The sequence below is a fragment of the Aythya fuligula genome, chromosome 7 (assembly GCF_009819795.1).
Source record: "Aythya fuligula isolate bAytFul2 chromosome 7, bAytFul2.pri, whole genome shotgun sequence".
Taxonomy (NCBI): Eukaryota; Metazoa; Chordata; class Aves; order Anseriformes; family Anatidae; genus Aythya; species Aythya fuligula.
In genome coordinates this window covers 26,110,496-26,131,660 of record NC_045565.1, presented here as the reverse complement: position 1 = coordinate 26,131,660, position 21,165 = coordinate 26,110,496, and positions in this window count along the sequence as shown.

Sequence of the window (21,165 nt, the reverse complement as noted above, 5' to 3'; positions counted from 1 at the left end):
AAACTAAATTGGAATGATTGATTTTTCTCTGGGATCATTAGATTCTCCCCAAATATCTTTGTGTCTGGTTGAGTAGAAATATTTACTCTTCACTTAAAGTTCATGGTGTAGTTTGTTTATTTATTTGGGAGGGGAGTGTTATAGTAAAGAGAGTAAGACATTACTGGTGCAGGAAACATATGCTGGAAATCACTTTATTTCAGATGCATTCCCAGAGGTCACTGTCAACACAGAGTACTTAAAGGGATGGATATCCTCTTAATCCATGAACATCTTTAGCTGATTTAAATCCCCCTTCCACCCCCTGGAAAGTAAATAATGCAGTTCGTTAGTGCCATGTCATTTAGTGTCAGAAGATTTTGGATATCATTCTGACCTGAGGCAGAGTTGGCCTGGGGCTTATTGTGAGCTTTCTTGCAGGGTGAGAAAAGCACTCTGTTCATATTATAGCACCCTGCCTTGCTCAGATACTTCTCACCTGTTATGTATATGCATGCCAAGAACCAGTTTCTGAATAAATCATGTTCTGTGTTCACACCACAGGTTAGACTGCAGGAAAATCACTAACTCTGCTAAAGAATAATTCATAGAAGTGTCTAATTCAGGTATTATTGCTGATTTTCTGGTAACTAATCATCAAATTTTTCTTTATGTTTCAGGAATTTAGAGATTGCAAAGATCCTGTTTTACATATAAAGTGATTAGGTCCTTTCTTAAAGCAATTAGGTACTTTCTCCTGCCTTACAGTTAACACGTGTAAGCACATATCAGCAGTTCTAGGTAAATGATGGGAAGGGAACTGCTGACATGTTACTGCTTAAAATGGGACCTTCAGTGAACCTGAGATGTGCTGGTAGAAACAGTCTATTGACATTAACTCAGGATAGGTTTTCAACCCTTCAAGAAAAACTGGCTTTCCAGGAGTAACAGAGCAAACCATTCTTGGCCACAAAAAGTTCCTCAGCAGGAATCTGCTTTGCTTGGATCAGTCCTAAATTCAGTGACCTTTGATAGAAAGCTCCTATAAATTCCCCACCTGCATGTTTCAATTTCAAATTAATTTTACCATCTGGAAGTGTGTCCTTCTGCTCATTCCATGCAGTTCTTTCTTAATGTTTTCCCATTACTGATAATCACATTGCTGAGGCTAACCAACTGCAACTTGTCTTTAAAGAACCTGTGGGATGTGATCATTAAGCAAAGCAGCAGTTGCATTCAGGAACAGAAGTGCTCAGATCCCTCTCTCTGTCATCACACTGATTTGCCTTACATTTTTTCCCAGTGGATTTCATAAACTCCTTCTTTTTTTCATCTACTGAGTTTCTTATTCTGTCTCTTTTCATACAAACCTAGACTGAAAATATGTTTCTTTCCTGTTGACCTCACAGTGATTGTTTCCTTAATTTAATATCCTGCAACTGCATTACCTCTGACCTCCACCTTCAGTAAGCAATTTATAACCCTTTTTTCTGCAGACAATTGATAATAATTTTCTTGGCTAATTTTTCTTGTGTAGGTCACAGTACTGTTATAACCTACAAATTAAATAATCTCCATTTAATTAATAGTCTCTAATATTTCTATTTAAATCTTACTAATTTAAGATTTATGCTTGACAAAAGTTTCCAATGCATTATCTGTTGAGTGTTTCCCCTACAGCAACAGACATAAATGTCTTAAATGGCAAGTTGCAAAACAATCAGTTAACATTTTTAACATTTTTGAAGCTGGGGCAGTGGGGGGCAGAAATGACCCCTTTTTCCCTAGATTTAAAACTTCCAAGAGGCATTTTTGTTTTCTCAATGCAATCTCTACATATTTGTTATCCCATTTCCTCTGTGTTCAGTAGGAAGATGAAAGAGAGAGAAGAGGAAGAATTAGGTATGAAAAAATACAGACAATATCTGCCTTCTGCTTATGACCTACACAAAATAATAAAAGTCATACCTTCCTAGGGAAATAATCAAGAGAATACCTGAATGAATTGATGACTACTACATTTCCAGGTTTCCATGTTGAAACATCATTTAAAATCACAAGCAATCTATATGGAAAAAGTTAGCTATTTTTTAAATCTCCCCTACCAGTTGTACTCTGAGAAAAAAAATATGAAAATTATTGATGAAAATGTGAAGGTTCTGTAAATCTCTCTCGTGTTACTAGAGTTAAAAAGCTGTGACTTATCATAGCTTTCAGACTATGGCAAAGATTAATATTTAAATTTAAAGGTATTTTCTATTCTTTTTTTTTTTTTTCATGGTGTTCTCTAACCACAAAGTTATCTTCATTGGTTTGATCACAGCATGAATGGAAATGAGATAAGAGGAGAAATATCACACCAGCAGTGCTGTAGGTCAGGTCAGTTCTGGCTGAGATCTCATGAAGCCTCAGTGGCTGTGTCTGCAGCACAGGGCAGGTTCCACATCCCTTGGACCACTCCAGCTTGATCTCCCTGAAGTCCAGGCACAGCTAACAGCACTGCCCAAACCAGTGTGAGAGCAGGCTCTTTTAAAATCTAAACAGTTATTTTTTTTTCTATTTTTGAAGGAAAAAAAGTTTCTGTAAAAATCTGTAGGAGGATGATCCTCTTAGAAAGAATTCTGAGTGCCCTGAGACTGCACTGAAGACAAATCATGACCAAAGAATTTGGTGTTAGCTGCTACCCATGTGACCTAATGGCAACTTTAAACAGATTTCACTGTACATCCTCACTTTCCTCTGCTGTGTTCTTGCAAATAGTACATGCATTTCCTTAGGCCACCAGTGCAGGAATAAAAACTGTAGCTCTGCCCCTGCCTGTGCTGCCAGCTTGCTATATGTTACTGCAGGTGAAGGTGTTAATGGTCTATTTACCCCCACGGTAAAAATCTTGTTCTTTGGATTCAACATGAATGTTTACATTACCACAGTTTTCTTAGTTATCATACACTCACTGGGGACTCAGTAGATAGAGAGATCTTTTTCTACCTGTTACAGATGCAAACTAACACCTTGTACCTCAGAGGCTTTCACTGGCATAGACGTGATACTGCATTGAGCCTTGTTTTTCCACTAGTATATACGAGTAATGTTGTGATGCAAACAAGGCCTTGTTTTCTTGGTAAGCTCCTGACTGTTCTGACAATGTATTTTATGATGATTTCTCTTTTTTGAGAAGAACAATCATCATTAGAGACCCGAGGTCATAGCTGAGTTAACATCTCTTCAAGTGTGAGCATCCTACAGTAGGGGACTCTCCCAGTGCTGCCCATTATATGACCAGCATCATGTTTACAGAGGCCCTTGGTTCCCCTTCCTTCAAGCTCAGAACAGGGATGTTAATATCTGGCTGCATCCCAGGGGTTGTTGTGATCTGCAGCTAATTAACATTTCCAAGGCACTTTCCAGTCGCCAGAAGAAAGGGCCTCGGTGCTCCCCAGCAGAGAGCTGTGGACCCACGCTGTGACACAGCTGGCAGGGTGCACTGCTCCACTGAGACTTCCTCCTGGTTATTTTGAGATAATTAGCCGATCTAATACGTAGTGTGCTTGGTAATTCTTATCTAACATGACCAATTTGCAGAAGCACATACTTCCATGCATGCTAACAGGAACGCGTCTGGAGGGCAGGCTGCTGAAACCACAGCAGCAGTGGCTGCGTCACTACCACTACAAATGAACAGTAGCTGGTGAATAACAAATGCCTCTGAAAAAAAAAAAAAAGTCACTATTCTGCCAAGGTGTGGGAATGGCATAAACATGACCCAGACAAGGGAATGGGAAACTGTTATTCAATATTTATTTTAAAAATATGATTTTAGATACACAAATGTGCGTGCGGGCACTAGACCCAACAGTGTGGCTTTCAGTGCAAAAGGCAGTTGTTCCTTCATGCCTGGCGACCCAGAGCTGTGGAGTGTAAGCCACAATTCGGCTGATATTTAGAAGCAGCTGTTGTATTAGGGTTTGCATAAAGCTGCTTTTCTCCAGGAAATCATTATTTGAAATAAATCTTGTCCATTAAAGAGACACACTTGAGCAGTTGCATAATGCAGCATAGGTTTTATTAAAATGGAAAAGCATAGCATATTCAAAAGCCTAATCTGGATACCAAAACAAATATGTGATTTAAGATAGAGAATCTATGTATCTGAAAAATACCTACTTTTAAAAAATCCATTTTATAAGCTGATTTTTCAGTGTTGGACATTCTTAAAAACAAAACAAAACATACACACAAAAACTTTGCCTCTTTCATCATCTGAGACTGAGCTTTTCAAAAGAGATACATCTCTAATTAATGTGAATATATTTTGTTTTAAAATATAGGATCTATTTTTTTCATGCTTTTAACTTGCATTTTCAGAATCCTTCCTGCACATTAGGACATGAATTTGAATGTGATACAGTCTAAGTTCAGAAACAATGAATGAACCAAAAATAGTTTCAAAATAAAGATTAAAAAAAATAAAAATAAAAATAAAAATCTATAGGATTTATTTGAGTAAAGGAGAAAATTAAATATTGACAGCACCTAAGTACATAAAATAATACTTAAAAAATACTTGAAAAACCCCACTGTGATTTACTATTACAAGTCCTTACTTGGAACAAATCCTCAGCAGTAGCAGACAATCAAAAACTGTTTGTTGCTTATGGGTGGGCTTTAAGATTTTTTTATCTTGGCATTGGCATAGTCAAATGTACCCATTAAAAACTGATTCAGAGGCAAAAAGCAAATGAAGCTAACTATTTTTATTAATATTGTTTTGCTTTTAAGCTGTTATAGTTCACACGGTCTTGACACAAGAATTAAAATCCCTATTTTTAATTAAAAACTGAGTCTCATATTTATGCATATTCAGCAACCCAAACTTTTTAAATGCAAATACTCAGAACAGTAGCATTTGATCCCGTTAGATAACATGAATTTGGATTAGAGAGGCTCTTTCACCTTCTTTGCACTGAAGCTGTTGACATGTAGTTATTCCCCTGTTACAACAGGGTGAATCAGAATGTCTCACACTTTCCTTCTCAACCTACTGGATGGTCACGGCTATATTTTTTTATGTGGAGCACAGCAAATTTAACTCACATGCCCAGGATAATATCAGAAGTCTATTGCAGTGGAGGAATTCAACACATAACTGCCAGAATCCCTTCTAAGTCTCCTCTTGGATAAATTTCCCATCCCCCTGAGACCACCTTCCATTAGTTGCCACAACATATTCAGTTTCATGCAATATGCTGGTAATTGTGTACTCCAAGAAAGTGTGAATACTATCTAGTGGATGGTTTATATCTGTGCACATAAGCAGAGCCCAGAAGGCTTGCTTCTATTTTCAGCTGTACCACCACTGCTTCTGATCCATGACAAGGTCACTTAAGTCAATGAGTTCTCTGTCTGCTTGTCTCCAATAATTAAACACTAAAACTTCAATGTGCACCCCAAATTGGGAGGTCACTGTGTTGATTCTCTGCATAAGTACCTTTGTAGGGAGAAAATACCAGGTCCTAAAGGGCTCTTTAATCCATCCAAGAAAAGTCTAATGAGAATTGAGAGCTGGCTGTTGAAAGCCAGACATTTGTGAGTGAGAAGCAAGACAAAGATCTTCAGCACTGAAAGTAAGTGCTCAAGTCATTTGTACAATTTAGCAACAGATTCTGTAAGCAACAGATTCTGCAATTCTGAAAATCATTTGTTCACAGACATATCTGTCTAGACAAGATTATCTGAACTAAGAGCTGGTTACTGGGCTCAGCTCAGGAACAACTCCATCTGATTGTGAATATGATATGTCTGTGGTGGACTAATAGCCCCTTCTACTTTAGCCTCTTGAATTACTAGCTGCATTGTCTGAGTAGGAAATATATAATTCAATAGATTTGTGAACTATTGGCTTAGAGTAATATATTTATTGTTTAAAAAGAATATCTTCATATCTTAAAATTCTGGTGACTATTTTTAGTTGTTTCAATACAGCTGGAGATGACAGATGATAAGAAAATTATTTAAAATGAAGTTTCACCAAGCTGTCCAATTGTGGCAGTCTGCAAGCAAGATTATTCTGAAAGAACAATTCTGCATGATTTTCCAGGAATAAATCTGCTGTTTTGAGATATATAGAGTAAAGAGAATCATCTTGCAAAAGAATTCCAGATGGATGGAAGTTGAGAAGTGTTCAAACATTATCCAGGAACTGAAGGGCAGGCCTCACAGAATTATGTAATATGTCATTTCCTTGTAGAAAAGCCTAAGCTGACCTAACTGGGCACAGTGTGTTCCAGGTAAAGGATCACTCAAAACTATCTCAGTAGTTTTTAACTTTTGGATAAAAACCTTCTAGGTGAAGAAAATAAAAGGTCTTTTATTTAGGAGAGCTATCCTCTTTGGCAGCCGATATGCATGATTTGTACTGACTGCTAACATTGGGATGTTCTCTCTGAGGACATTCAGGTCAGCTAGAGCTTTGTTGATTGTCCACCTCCAGAGCAGAGAAATCTGATACTATAAGCCAACAAACATATCAGTGGCATTTTGTTGCAGCACAGGAGTAAAAAATCACCTATTATAGAAATTCTTTCCAAAGAAGATGACTCAAACTATTATTCCCCTGTGGATGAGAGACAAGAGAATGGGGAAACAGCCTTTCTGAACGTGATTCTTGTTCCCCCCAACATCTCTTCCTCTATAATGACTGAACCCAATGGTTTAATTCATTTTGAAGTCTAGTTTATATGGGTGATTTGGGTTGATTTCCCAGTTTCTAAAGGGGACTTGAGCTATGCTTTAATGAACACCCTGAAATGATCTTTGTTATTGCTGATGAAAGTCTGGAAAAAAAAAGCTACATATAGTCATGCGATAGGAATATTTTTGACTAATCTAAATATTTCTTCAATCTGCCTTTTGTTGTTGTTGTTGTTATTCTTGCTGTTCTTGTTCTTGTTGTTTTGTTTCTTTTTTTTTTTTTTTTTTTTTTTTTTTTAATTGGTACCATTTGCAAATGGTTGACATTTTTGCACCATACTGTCTTTGGCATACAGTTTTACTTTTCCTTTAGATGTTTCTCTTTGTGTAAGGAAGGTTCTTTGAAGAAAAACATGATTGCCTTTGATGAAGGTCTTCCTGGAATAACTGTTGTGACTGGTAATGTCTGAGTTGCTACTATTGATCCTAACATGCTGTAGTGCTTCTATAAAGTACAAAATGAGTAGGATCAATGGAGTCAGATTTCTTCTGAACTGTAAAATGACAGTGTTTTCCTCACATCAAATCACCAATTGTCAAGGATTTGTTTGTTTCCTGGTAGATGCTTGTTTCCTTGAATAATCCCCGTATAATATCTTTTCAAGGCACTCATTGATCTTATGTCTTCTCTCATCATTTAATATAAATAGTCTGAGTGTAGGCAAGTATGTAATTTTCACTCATAGGCCTGCTAAAAGAAGAATTTCTGATAAATTTAAATCAGGAAAGATGATGATTCCTAAAGGTTTTGTCAAAAGAGCTTGCTTTATTTTTATCAATAAGCAATATAAGCTGACTCAGAAGAACTGGACTACATTTGGAAAGTGGTCCAGTTCAACTGTTGAGAACTAATTTTTTTCTCCATGTTTCTTCTCACCTGGAGAATATTTGAATATGGAGAAATAATATCTATGAAATGCACATATTCAGTCATATTCATGAACACAATCAAAATGCTGTTTTTCCATATTCAGTATGAGTATGACTGAATTTTGAGTATGACTGTTTTTCCATATTCATAAACAGCATTTTGATTGTGTTCACTGGGAAAATTTGTAAATAATTTCTGTGATTACTCAGTATTTTCAATTAAGAGTTTGGGGCTATCATCCTTCCCTGTTAATGGTTTTTGTTGGCCTTAACTATTTGCCACTCAGCTATATGACACTTTTTATAAATGTTCCAACATCCCAAGAAATATAAGCTAATGGGAAAATACATGTCTTTTGAGGGGGATATGGGAATTCAACAGCTCCTGGAGAAGAACTAACATAATTTATCACCTGTTAAGATAGCTGAAGATCTCAGTCAGTGACCTGTTATTTTGGAAATGATCATTAAGCATTAACAGGGCCAATATGCAGCTTTTAAAGTTCATTGTCAAGCTTTTACTCATAGTTAATATAAATTCACTGTCAGTAACTCATGAATATCAAGAAACTCTAACAGGATCAGCTCTTCAGTCTCTTAAATTTCTTCTTCCAAAGCTCAGAGAATATCCCTCATGAGAATGGTTTAATTGAATTAAGTATGGGGGAGGTTGCTGTAGCTGGGCTTTTATCCTGTCAGTGGAAATATTTGAGAAGTCTGACTTCATCTTCCTTTGAACTTCACAGATAAACCTAATGCTTCAGGTAGGCAAGAGAAGCAACACAGCCAACATGCAGAAAAGAGCACACAGGGTCTTCCCAGAACCTCCAGATATCGGACCCTAGGTAGAAATCATTTAGTTTTCACAATAAATAAATAAATAAATAAATAAATAAATAAAATAAAGAAGGCTTTCCTTAAAATGTGGCAGCCTTGTATTAGGGCGGCTCTGGTTCATACAAAGCTTTCCAGTACACGTTTTACCTTTGTGTAGTCCATTCTCACTCATGCAGTTTTCCTGAGCTTGGCACAAAATTAGAAAGATTATGACCAGTTTAGGCATCCCAGAGTCAACAAATTATTACTAGGACTATGGCAAGAGGAAAGTATTCACTATAGGGCACTGAATGAAGATTATAGCTTTGAGAACGCCTGGTGCAACTTACTTTGCATATTGCTATATTTTGAAGAATAACATGACCTTTAGTCTCCAAGGTTGGTTGGTTTGATTTGGTTTTCACTGAAAGGATGAGACAAAGATAAGATGGGACATTCATGCTGTATTGGACTGGCATATAAAATCCCAAACAGGAACAGAATCTGTACCTTTTACTTGAAACTGGTCAGAAATGCAAATAACATTTTTGCCATAACTCCTTTCTTCTGATATGTCTTTTTTTTTTTTTTTTTTTTTTTTTTTTTTAAGGTGAAGAGTGTAATAAGACAAAAAAAAAAATAAAGACACGTACAAATACTGAAAAAATAAAAAGATGAATTTTATTATGAAATAAAGCTTTGACAAAACTGTAGCTAAACATTAAAGTCTGTGTACCAAATTATTTATTTTAAAATCAATAATAGAAAATAAAATTAAAACATATACATGAAGTCATTTTAAAATCAAAATGTTCAAATCCAGAAATATCTGAAAGGAATGGTGTGAAATTATTACAAGTTTCTGTTAAAGTTTATCTAGATGGGATTCTGTCAGGATTGCCAAGCCTTTTTATGACCATTTTGCAGCTTATTGATAGCTTTTTTTAAAGGCAATTTGGGAACTGAAAAATGGGGATTTCTAAAGGGCAATAGTCATTGCAGGAAATTCCTGGCCTAATCTAAATAATAACCAGTCATCGTAGAAAACAAATGAGAGAGCAGCACTGGTGGGGCAAGAAGAAATGGTGTAATATAAAGCAGATAGACTGAAGACAAATGTTATGTATGTAATGAATTACTCCACAGAAGTCAATGGACACATCTAACTGTTAAGGAATTCAGGCTTGGCACATACATGTATATATTAAGCAAGCTACTCTTTAACAAGGGAATTAATTAAATAAATAAATTAGAAAATCGAACCTCAGAAATATAATTGGTTCCAAGAGAGACAAATTTGTAAACTCAGGCTGATTTTGTAAAACACAGCAAATTCAAAAGGTTCTCAGAAGTGACTGACTGACCTGACTTTTATTACATATGTAAATAAAATAATTGGGATCTCTTTGCAAATGAGGAGTTCCTAAGGGATGAGTAGAGGGTGGTCGTACTATGTCATTTGGGAGGTATAACAGCCTTGTTAATATGCAAAGCCACAGGACTTGCAAGATTCTGGTTCATCGTTAACACCACAGACAGCTCTAGGCTCAGACAAAACCAATAGTAGCTGGTGTAGCATATTGTATGTGACAAAATGGCAATTCTCCCTTCTGCATCAATGAAAAACTGAAAGCCCTGGTTAGAGGAGCAGAGTGAAGAGCTGGTGTGTGCTGATAGCCTCCCCTTCTGAGAACAGTGCAAGGCAGAAACAGGCTGTCCACCTTTGAAACACAAGAGGCCACCATCCTCTCTGGACAACAGCAACAAGGGTCTCCAGTTCCCCACTGACACCCTGTAGCAGAAAAAGTTCAGCTTAGGCTCTTTGTTCCCACCAGTGCAGTTTTGCCTATGTTACTGAGGAGCACTGAGCTGGGATCTGCAGCATGTTTAATTTTGGTAGCTACCTTCTGCACCATTTCTGTATCTACAGCTGAATTTACCTCCCTCTCAGGAGGTAAACCATTCCACTCGTGCTCAGGCAGTGATAGAAGAGCAATCCCAAAGCTAAAGTGGATGCAGCTACTCAAACCACACGGCACAGTCCAGGATTCATATCCTGAACCTGTATTGTCCCTGTTACAGTGATAGTGGCATATGCTGCAGTATGATTATGCTACCTTGAGATCCCTCTGCTCTTTTCTTCTACCATTTCCAGAATCAGTGGGGACAAGGGTGGTCCCCCATGCTGAAATGGGCAAGTTATTAGGGAAGGATACAGTCTTGAATAAAGGCTTTGATTCAGAGAGTCTATCAGGGCATTTAATGGTTTTTTGTCTTCTACAGCAACATAAGCTAGATTATTTGATATAAACTCTGGTGCATACACAGAAATCAAAAGCAGTTTGTACACATGCCTACGGCTAAGTTTTATAACCCCACATGCCACTCTATATGACAGCATCTTCCTATCTTCCTCGCAACTTACTATTGACAAAAAAAAAAAAAAAAAAAAAAAAAAAAAAGAAAAAGGAATCTGGAAATAGAAGTAGAGGCAATTCTAATGAAGTGTCACTGAGGATGAAAGTGGGGCCAAATAGTCATTTTGTTGCAATTTCAGTAGAGACCTCTGAAGTGACAAGCAATACCAATTCATGTTAGACAATATCAGTTTACATCAGGTGGCAAATTGGCTTTATCCCTATCTTAGAGAAAGGCCTGTTTTGGATATTTTGTTTGTTTGTTTATTACTTGGCCACAGACTTCATCAGTTCCAGCAGGTGAATGCAATGAGAAAGCAGAAAACAGGCAATAAAGGAATGATCACCTGTATGACTTGCCAGCTATTCCTCATACTCTTAGAGATATACAATGTAGTTTGCTGTCTTCTTTGTTTAACATTCATTGCTGCTACCTAATTCTAGCATTTATCACTCTCTTCTTTTTTACAGCATAGAAAGTTGATATTTTTTTCCCTTTCATTCTCACACACACTTCACCACTTACCTCTCAGAACAAACCTTCCTGACCTCTTTGCACAAGACTTTCAGGGAGTCCTGTACAGTAACAGGCTTACAAGCCAATTTGTTTTAATGATTTACTGGAGAAGAGAGGAGGAAAGAAGGAGGAAGAGAAAACTGTAGGTGAAATTTTGTAGACAAGAATATAACCATAAAACGTGGACATGCAGATTGTATATTTCTGTATGTTCTAGGACATACTAAGTCAGGAAAGGATTATTGTTTTTATAAAAGAGAAATGCCAGATTTTACTTAATATTTATGTGGACATATTAGTATTTCCTTTTATATTGCCTTTTATATGTGGAAGGCTCATAAGGTGCTTTATGTACTTACTCAGTGACTATATGAGAAATGTTTCACTCATTACTGAAATGCAGCTACTTCTGGTGTGAGAGATGTGGCCATTGTTTCACAGTTCAGAGTGAAACAATGATAAAGATCAAGATAAGAGGTGAAAGAGAATGGTCCCTAAGCTCAGACAGTATGCATTACTTAGGAATATTGATGCCTGAGTTGATTTATACCTGGTTATATTTACCCAGAGGATCTGGTTGAATTTATATAGCAGGGAATAGCAGGGGAATAGGAGCAGGGAATATAGCAAGGAAGTAGGTTGAAGTCAGAGGACAAACCATTTGATATGTTGGTTAGAAAGAGGAGTGAAAATTGAGCTATACTGTTGTATTACACCCTGGTGTTTTTCAGGAAGTTGTTAGTTTAGAATTTGTAATGCTGGTGCCCAGGATAATCCACAGCCTCATTTACAGCCCTGTAGAGTCAAGAAGATGCCTGCTCAGTTTTCATTCAGAAGAAGTGTGGTACCCCTCTAGCACCAGGAAAGGTTATGGGATTTAGTAGCAGCACTCAGAGGGTCATTGCTCCTATTCCCATGCTCATCTCACAGCCAATGTGACTCCTCCATGCATTGTTTCAGATATTCACAGAGTTTAAAGGTTTTCCAAGGATCACCTTGCTGAAAGCAGTCAGCTCCTAAACTAGTCTTGACAGGTATTAAACTAATCTTTTCCTTAAGATCCCCAAGGAGTGAGGATACCTCCCATGCTTTCCTTGACAATCAGCTCAGTTGCAATGCAATGAGGGTATCTGCAGGCCAATTAAACCAGCAGACTGAGCAGGCGAGAGGGTGTTTGGCGTTAGCCTCCCAGAGCAAGAAAAATGGACTTGCAAACAGCAAAGTTCATACACCCTGCTTTCCTTCAACTTTCACAATCCTGGCTTTCTCTATCACTCACTTCCCTGGGGCACTGCTTCACTGAATCTTCCCTATCAAAATTCTGAGCATTCTCAGGAGCTTGTGGTAACTTTTTATAATTCATCATGTGGATTTATATCTACTCTCCTGTTTAATTTAACCTTTTGAAATAAACATAAAGGAAAACAATGATGTGCCAGGAAGAGGACATTATTAAGAGATACTGTATGTAATTGACTCAGCGGGATCTTTCAAGCACTTTGGAAAGAAAAAAAATGGAAGACATAGTGGGCAATAAAAACTCTCAGGGATATAATCTTCATGAGATAATAATCCAGCCAAGCATCCAAGATTAGCACTGATAAGAGGCATTTTAAAAATATATGTACATGGGTTTGAATATATGAAATTACTTTGAAATTTATAGTTGCTAGGTGGACACCACTCTTACTCAGTTCTGAAGATGCAGGAATGTCACCTGTGGCAATGTAAATTTGGAGTAACTCTGGAGTGGGTGTATGGTAATAAGAGCAAAATCATGCCCCAAGTATTTTTTTAACTCAAAGTCCAAATCCCCGGCTGACATAAATTAGGGTATTTTCCTGTACTTTCAATGCCTGATTTACATCATAATGAAATTAACTAAGGCCTGATTCTCATGGATTCAGAAAAGCAGTGTCAATTCAGCACTTTCAAAAGGTAAAAATCTCATTTTTTTTCTCTTGTTTACATTGAAGAGACTCTGCAGATAAATGGTGCCTGCCAATGTAAATGAAGAATTATTTTGGTGAGGGGTCAGAAGTTGCCCTTTGGTGTAAATCAGAGTAGGACTTAACCCCTTTAGACAGCTTTAAAAATAAATGAAGCAACCTTTCATCTAAAATTGCACAGCAAATCCCCTTCTTTCATTTTTTAGTGTCCTCTTATAAGGAGAGAAAGCAGGAGCATTAATGAGCTATTCAAATATTCAGGCCTTGCCAAGGGAGAAAGGGTCCTTCAGCCGTCGTGAGCTCAACCTGATAAATCCTTTTTAATTAGTGCATGAGCAAACATTTTATAAAGAAGCCATGAATTGGAGACCATATAATGCAAATGTAAAGAGAAAATATAGGATGAAGAAGAGGAACTGGAGCCCGAAATATGCCTGCTCTGGCTTTCAGAGAGCGGAAAAAGCATGCTTATTAATTGGTTAAATCTGTCATTAATAAGCTCTCAGCTATGTTCAGTCTGTTTCCCCAGCACTTTACACAATGTCTGAGCAGTAATACGCTGATAGAAAGGACATATTCTGGCAGCTGATAACAGGGCAACAAAATGAGAAAGCTGAAAGCAGGTAATGTAATAAATGTGCCTTTCCCTCTTACTCAGGATGGTGATTCTGAGCTGTTCACTCAGGTCTGGCTCTGTCAGGAGTCTTCTCTGCAGGGTCTGTGCCTGCCCCCCGTAAGGATGCATTAGTGCCTTTGGGGTCATCACGCACTGAAGGAGCAGGCTGCTGCTGGAGAGGCTGGTTGCGGTCTCTTCATAATCTCGGGATTCTCTTGCCAGCACTGAGTGTCCTGACGTACTTGAAACCTTTTGGCTGATTGATGTCCCTTTGGCTCAGTATCCCATTCAGTCTGAGATACCTCACAGGAAGCAGTGATGCCATGCAGTGATCTAGAAAATCACAGGCAAGGTTTAAATTGTTGTTTCTTTCTTTTACAAAAGGAGAACTCTCCATGCTTTTGGTGGAAACTCTCTGCTAGTATGGGGGCTTTTGCAATCAGACTTTCCTGTGAATCAATGATGTTAAGCTAAATCATCTGATGAAAAGGAGTTTCTCATAAAATAGAATTAAAAAAAAAAAAAAAAATCCAATGGTTACATTCAGTGCAGAGGACAGTCACAAAAATAAGGTTCTTAATAAACCTGTGAGCTGGAAAAGCTGCAAAGTCTGCTATACATCATTCTGACGGACAACCTGGCAAAAGGAACAGATTTTTAGTTGATGTAAACTGATGTAGTTCTGCTGTTTTTGCAGGCAATGCACGGCTTAAACCATGTTTTTTAACAGGCATCTGAAACTCTTCTATGATCATAAGAAGTGATGAAGATGGACTACAGTGACTAGAAAGGTTGTTGTATTTAAAATAAAATCCCTACTCAAGCACCGAAACATCAGCTCAGTTGATCCAGTCTATTATCTCTCACTGAAGTTGAAAATCAGCATTACACCTTTTGCCTAATAATTAACGTGCTTGGCAGCTCTTGCTTCTCTCCTCAAGAAATCCATCTGTATCATACAACTCTTATTATTTTACACATAGGTGGTACCGTCCATCAGGGGTTGGCAAAACAGTTTGCAACATTTAATTTGCTGAGCTTCATTAATGTTCTTGCTGAGCTGTTACAGAATATTTTCCTGTTAGGCCTAGATGAATATGTGAAATGAGATTTGTATGTGCATTCACCAAATTTTAAAATAGCTTTCTTGGGATATAATCAAATTCCTTTGGTGTCTTGCTCCCTGCCATCTGTTACATGATCATAATGCTGTAACACGTTTAGCAGCCCTGAGTGCGACAAGCTTGATTGAAAAGGTCTGTGATCTTAAAGGCTGAGACTGAGGAGAGGGGTCTTTACAATTCCTCACCTCTGATGTGTTTGGAGAGCCAGATAGGCCTGATTATGCTTTCATAGCTTTCTCTCACTTATTCATCACTCTTGTTCACCAGGACTGTGATGAAACTAGTGCATGGCAGACAGCAAACACACACTGATTTTCCAGTGACGTGGAGCAGACAGGGACCTTATCTCACGCCTCTGCATTTGTACCCAACTTCAGATCATTAAAGAGAAAGTATGAGCCAAACCCTTCCAGGCATACATCCCCTGCAGCACATTTCTGGACTAACGTGGCACACGGACCACCTTCTGTCTGCCTTGAACTGCTAAATAGCTAAAATTTTACATTATGTCAATGAAAATGCATAATAACAAAGACTAAAAAGAAGGGGTAACTCACCCAGAATAGAGGGAAAGAGCACACATGTTAACCCATATTCACAGTGCTGCTTCTAATCCATCTCTATGACTCAGGCCAGGTTTGAAAAAAATAAAGGTGGTGAATGCCTTTTCCTGGAATCCAAATTCTCTGGGATAATCTATGTTAACAGTGCATGAGATGGCTCATAAAAGCAAAGTATAACAAATCTGGCTCAGTTAATGAATTATATAGTGATCCTAGGTCGTTGCTTGCAATACAGAAAATTTATAAAAAGGGTGATTAGGAGCACTGGACAGAAATCAGAGGAGATATTAGGTGCCCAGCTCTCAAGCTACAGCAACCTGACATACTGCTTCTCACAGATAGATTTGTCATCCTTGATTTGGAGACTCTGGCAAGCTCCAAACTCCTTCAGAAAAAAAACAAGTTGGTCCACGTTTTGAGAACTGGAAAAGAAATGTGGGTCTTCTCTCATTTATTATAAGACTCTTTTCCGTGATGGCACTAAAGTGGGCTATAAAGCAAGCATAAATGCAATTTATGTCCATTACATGTAAAGAAGGATGAGTTCAAATGGTAATCCAGCCATACATTATCACGTTGCCGACTGGTAAATGGAATCCATTATGAGACCATGAGTCTGTCCAAGGAACTGAAACTTCACCATGCCTGAAAAATCAGTGAGAGAAGGTCATTTTATGCTTTTCCATATCTTCTCATTGACTATGAATTCTTTTCTCTCTCTTTTTTTTTTTTTTTCCTTTCCTCACCGGGCTATTATATTTCTGCAGCAACACCTTAGATTAACAGCCCAGTTAATTAATATGGAATCCAAGTGGAAATGCTATAGAAGTACTTGTGACATTCACATTAATAACGGAGGGGTTCATCAAAATTAATGTTATTACAGTAAATACCAAGAAAATTAACTGTGATTAGCTCATTACTTTAAATTGTCCTCCCATCTGCATTTGGCTCCTCTAGATAGTTTTATTTCAGGAGGAATAGGTATGGTGATGATTCAGAACTTGGAATCAGAAAGCAAACAGAAAGCACAATGAGCTGTGATCGGTATTACTGAAAGACTTTCATCATGGCTCAGGCTCACTTCACTGTAAGGCAAATAAATCAGATTCGGAAGCCTCCTTCATGTCCCTTTAAAAAGTATCTGTGATTTTTTGGTAGTGTCAAAATAAAAATGCTGATTTATTAGTAAACAAAGAGATTGTAGTGTAGGAAAAATCTCTCTGTATGAGGTGCCATATTTGAGACTAAATTCATGTGATGATACTAGGCAAGAAAAAAAGCTTAAGTATAGAGTGATGATCATGTGGAGTGACTTGACAATTGCTGATAGCAAAAAACAGTATGCAAATCTTCTGAGCCTTTAACCAGTATATTGTTAATCTGAAAATTCCTTCCATAACCATCGCTATTACACAGAGAATAACTTTATGGATAAAGGAATTACTTCATATGATCATTGCAGAATGTTGGGCATATAAAGCAAGTAGGTTATACCTTGTCTGCCTATTTTATAGAAACCTAAGTGGAGGACCCTAGCTTGATCTACTGGTTTAAAAATAATAACAATTTAAAAAATCTTTTTATGCAAATAAGCCATATCAAAATGCTCAAGTGCTCCATAGAAAACAGAAAAATCAAAGGAATAAAAAGCAAGTTTAAATTCAGAAAGTACATGAAAAATGAGAACATGCAGAAAGATACCCATGTGCTCTTCTCTGCAGCAGCAAATGAAGTGTGCATTGTCAGGACTATGCAGATTTACATTTTGCAAAATTATCTGCCTGTTGTTTTCCACTTCTCATGTTGAGTAGAAGACCAGATAAGATAAACAGTCACCTGGTGTAAATATTCGTAAATTGGCTTCATTGGAGCTATTTTTATTTGCTCCAGAAAAGAATCTGAGCCTTAAAATGCTGTATAAAAAAAAATAAAATAAAATAAAATAAAAATGTAACAATAATAGGAAATTAAAAATTCTCTAAACATAAAAATAATGGTAATTAAATCAAAATTACACAAATAATGGAGGAAATCATATAACTACATATATACTTATTGAAGTCATTGCAAAAATGACCACTGCCATGCTTCTTGATCAGAAGTTGAAGAAAATCAAGGCATTATTGTTATAAGTAGAATGTCAAAGACTGATACACCCCAGTTTATTGATAGTGTGTCATCAGCTTCAGTGGAGTCATCCTGATTTTTTCCATCTGAAGATTTCATTGAGAAATTTGGGTGTCAAAAACAGAGTTGATCTTAATGTGCCTGAACTGAAAATCCACAGCAGCTTGGCTCAGTGATATCTACACTCCTTCCAAAGTGTGGATTTTAACCCGAAGCCCCTGTGATGTCCAGAGTGCTTTCCCCACTGATGCTTGCTGAGAATCACCTCCAACCACCTACTGCATGTTGCTGATGCAGTAAAAATAAATAATAGAAAGAAATGAGAGTCATTCCTGAATTAACTTTGGGCTTCATTTTAACATTCAGGCTTAACAAAATGCCTCTTTTTGTAAGGAGAATAGTTTTTTCTTGCTTTTAAATTAAATTTCTTCAAACAGAGAAATGAGTTTTCTGCTTTTGTTGAAGTTGAAGCAGAAATGACAAAATGAACTGACTAGCTTTTTAGCTGGAAACCTTACATTTGAAAATATCATTCTGAATAGATTCTGGGAATTTGTACACACTCATTTATCACAGAGGCCATGAAAGCAGTACCCTCCATTCCTGCAGTGAAGGAATGAGCTATACCAGCAGTGATATTGCTGCAAACTGCAACTAAACATAGAAGATTTCTGGATGCCACGGTCCATTTCAAAGACAAACAACAATTTCTTTTTCTTTTTTTTTTCCTTCAAAGGCCTGCACTGAAATGGGAGGATGTATGTCATCTAGCTAGCAGAAGGATACTACATTTTTTCTATTACTACTAAATTTCTTTTTAAACTTCCATCTTTAATGGAACCATCAAAAACTAACTACAAAAATCATTAAGGTCAAATCTGCTCTGTTGGAATCACTGTTCTGCTAGAAAATATTTAGGAGTCTGAAAATAGGTAGTTGAAAGTATGGCAGATGGGACTGTTGACTGATGCCATAGGTAACACTAAGGTTGGACAAATCAGCATATACTCGGGGGCTTGCAGTCCCAGCCTTTACACTGTCTCTGGATGTGACAGTGACAGCTCAGTTTGCCCTTGCCTTACTTCATCCAGCTGTGATAATGATAGTTGTTCTGTCAGAGGAAGCTGAAGAGCTCTGGTTAGTTCACTAAGGCACATAAAGACTTCTTAGCATTTCTTGAAAGCATTACTGTCATTTACAAGGCACACTATTCTTGTTATGAGGTTAATCTGCAGCAATAAATGACTGGGCTGTATATCTGACAGAGTAGAGCTGTAAGAGTATGTGCAGACACTTCATGTTTTGTGAAAAACAAACAAACAAAGAACAAAACCAACAAAAATAAACTATCTTTAGGCCCATCTATTATTATTATTATTTTATGTATTTATTTATTTATTAAGTCTGCAGGGACAATGTAACAAGGAAAACAGCCATAGTTTTCCATTCTGATGAAATGCTATCTCTGCCTCTAATAATCCAGGGCAAAAGGGTGGGGAAACAAACACCTTCCACATCTGTGTGTGTGCACATGCATCCACACACCTCTGTAAAAATGAGAATGTGAAAAAGGAGGAGGAAAAGATATCTCAGCTGGACAAGAGGATTACTGACATTGAAACTCACTTTATACATTAGAATCACATTAATTGTTATACTTGGAACATTGTAAATTTTCTTGCTGCTTTAAGCTGAATGAAAGATTTACAAAAAAAAAAAAAAAAAAAGGCAGAGAGAGAAGAATTGGGACATTTTCTGGGCTCAAAACACTCCTTTCAGAGTGGGTCACAGGGCAGCCCCCTCCTCTCTTGCTGTCCCAGTGAACAGCATGGTTCATAATTGATAGTGACCATGCCTATGAAATAAAAAAACAGCCAAAAAAACTAAGACACCATGTGCTGCGGATAATTATCCACATATCCCTGGTGGCATCTAACCACCAGGTAAGAATTAGAACCTGTGTCCTTTTCCTCCAAACATGTCATAATATTCCATTTGAAGAACTGACCCTTCCAGAAGTAAAGTCTCTATCACTCTTGTGAGCCAAAACATCTATAGCATAACCGTTCCTGGTTTGCCTTGGCAGGATCACATGTAACTGAAGCAAAAGGATTTCTTTTTTTTTTTTTTTTTTTTTTTTTTCTTCTCCTAATTTCAAAGCAATACATTAATGAGAAAATCTTGCCTTTTTCTTCCATCTCATTCAGGGCCAAAGATGATGGGAGTGAGGTATCAATTTATCAAAATCCCTGAACTACAGTGTAATTAACTTGAACTAAACAGGAGTGAGATTTCCCAGTGTTTTTGCATTACAGTCAACCTAAGTATGAAAGGAAACAGCATAAGGAGAATATGTGGTATGATAAAAGTTAATATTCTAGAAGATAATGAGATGCAAATTACTAGTTGTAACAATACCTACAGGCCCAACTCTTCTTCTCTTTTTTTTTTTTCCAAAGATAGGGATATTTTACGAATTAATAATCATTTTCAGTTCTTGAGCTCTTTATAAAGGAGATCAGTAACAAAGCGCCTTTTTCTTCAGAGGAAAAAAATGATGCAAAAAGAGATATGATATACATTGCTCCATAGCAGGCTAGACACTCATCCTCATACTACAGACTTAGTTTTCCTTAATGTTCTGAAGTATGATGACTTTTATATGCTGTACAGTTTGTCAGGCATTAAATCAGCCTATCTGATTGGGGCAGTAGATTGAATTCAGAAATCATCTTTCAGGGAAAATTAAAAAAATAATAATAATATTAAATTAAAATTTTAAAAAATAAAATGAATAAGAAAAAAGAAATGGTCTTGTTCAAAATGTTGACACGATATGTTTGTAAAAGCAGTGGGACACACAAAATTTGTGTCCCAACTGCTTTTATAAACACATCATGTCAACATTTTGGCCCTGAGCATTATCCTAGTGTTTAGGAAGCCGGACTTTATATACTTGGATTCCTGTGTGAAAGGAGCAGGTGTTGTTTATGGATAAGATGCATAATTCAGTCATTTTCTGCATTTTAAGGAGTTTAGACATCAGATCTAGACTTAGCTTTCATTCTGACCTACAAGTGTGGTCTAGGGACTCAGGGATTGGATTTTAGTTCAGAAGACTTGCATCCAGTTCCTGACAGCTGGTGAGCTTGAACTTGATAGTACTTTCCTAGGACAACCTTACCTCATCCTCTTACTTGTCTCAGGATGGCTCCCTCCCAAGTTCTGAGTTACTCCTAGGTCTAACTGTCCACACAGCCCTGTCTTCTTTGACTGTCTGGAAGATCACATTTTTGTCACAGTCCTGCAATGCTGTCATTTGGATTTCAAACGGTTTTGAAGGCTGATTTCTGCACCAACAACTGTGTCCTCCTGAATGCTCTTGATCCTATGCAGGGAGAATCACATTAGTCTGGCCAGGCAGTCTGCCACAG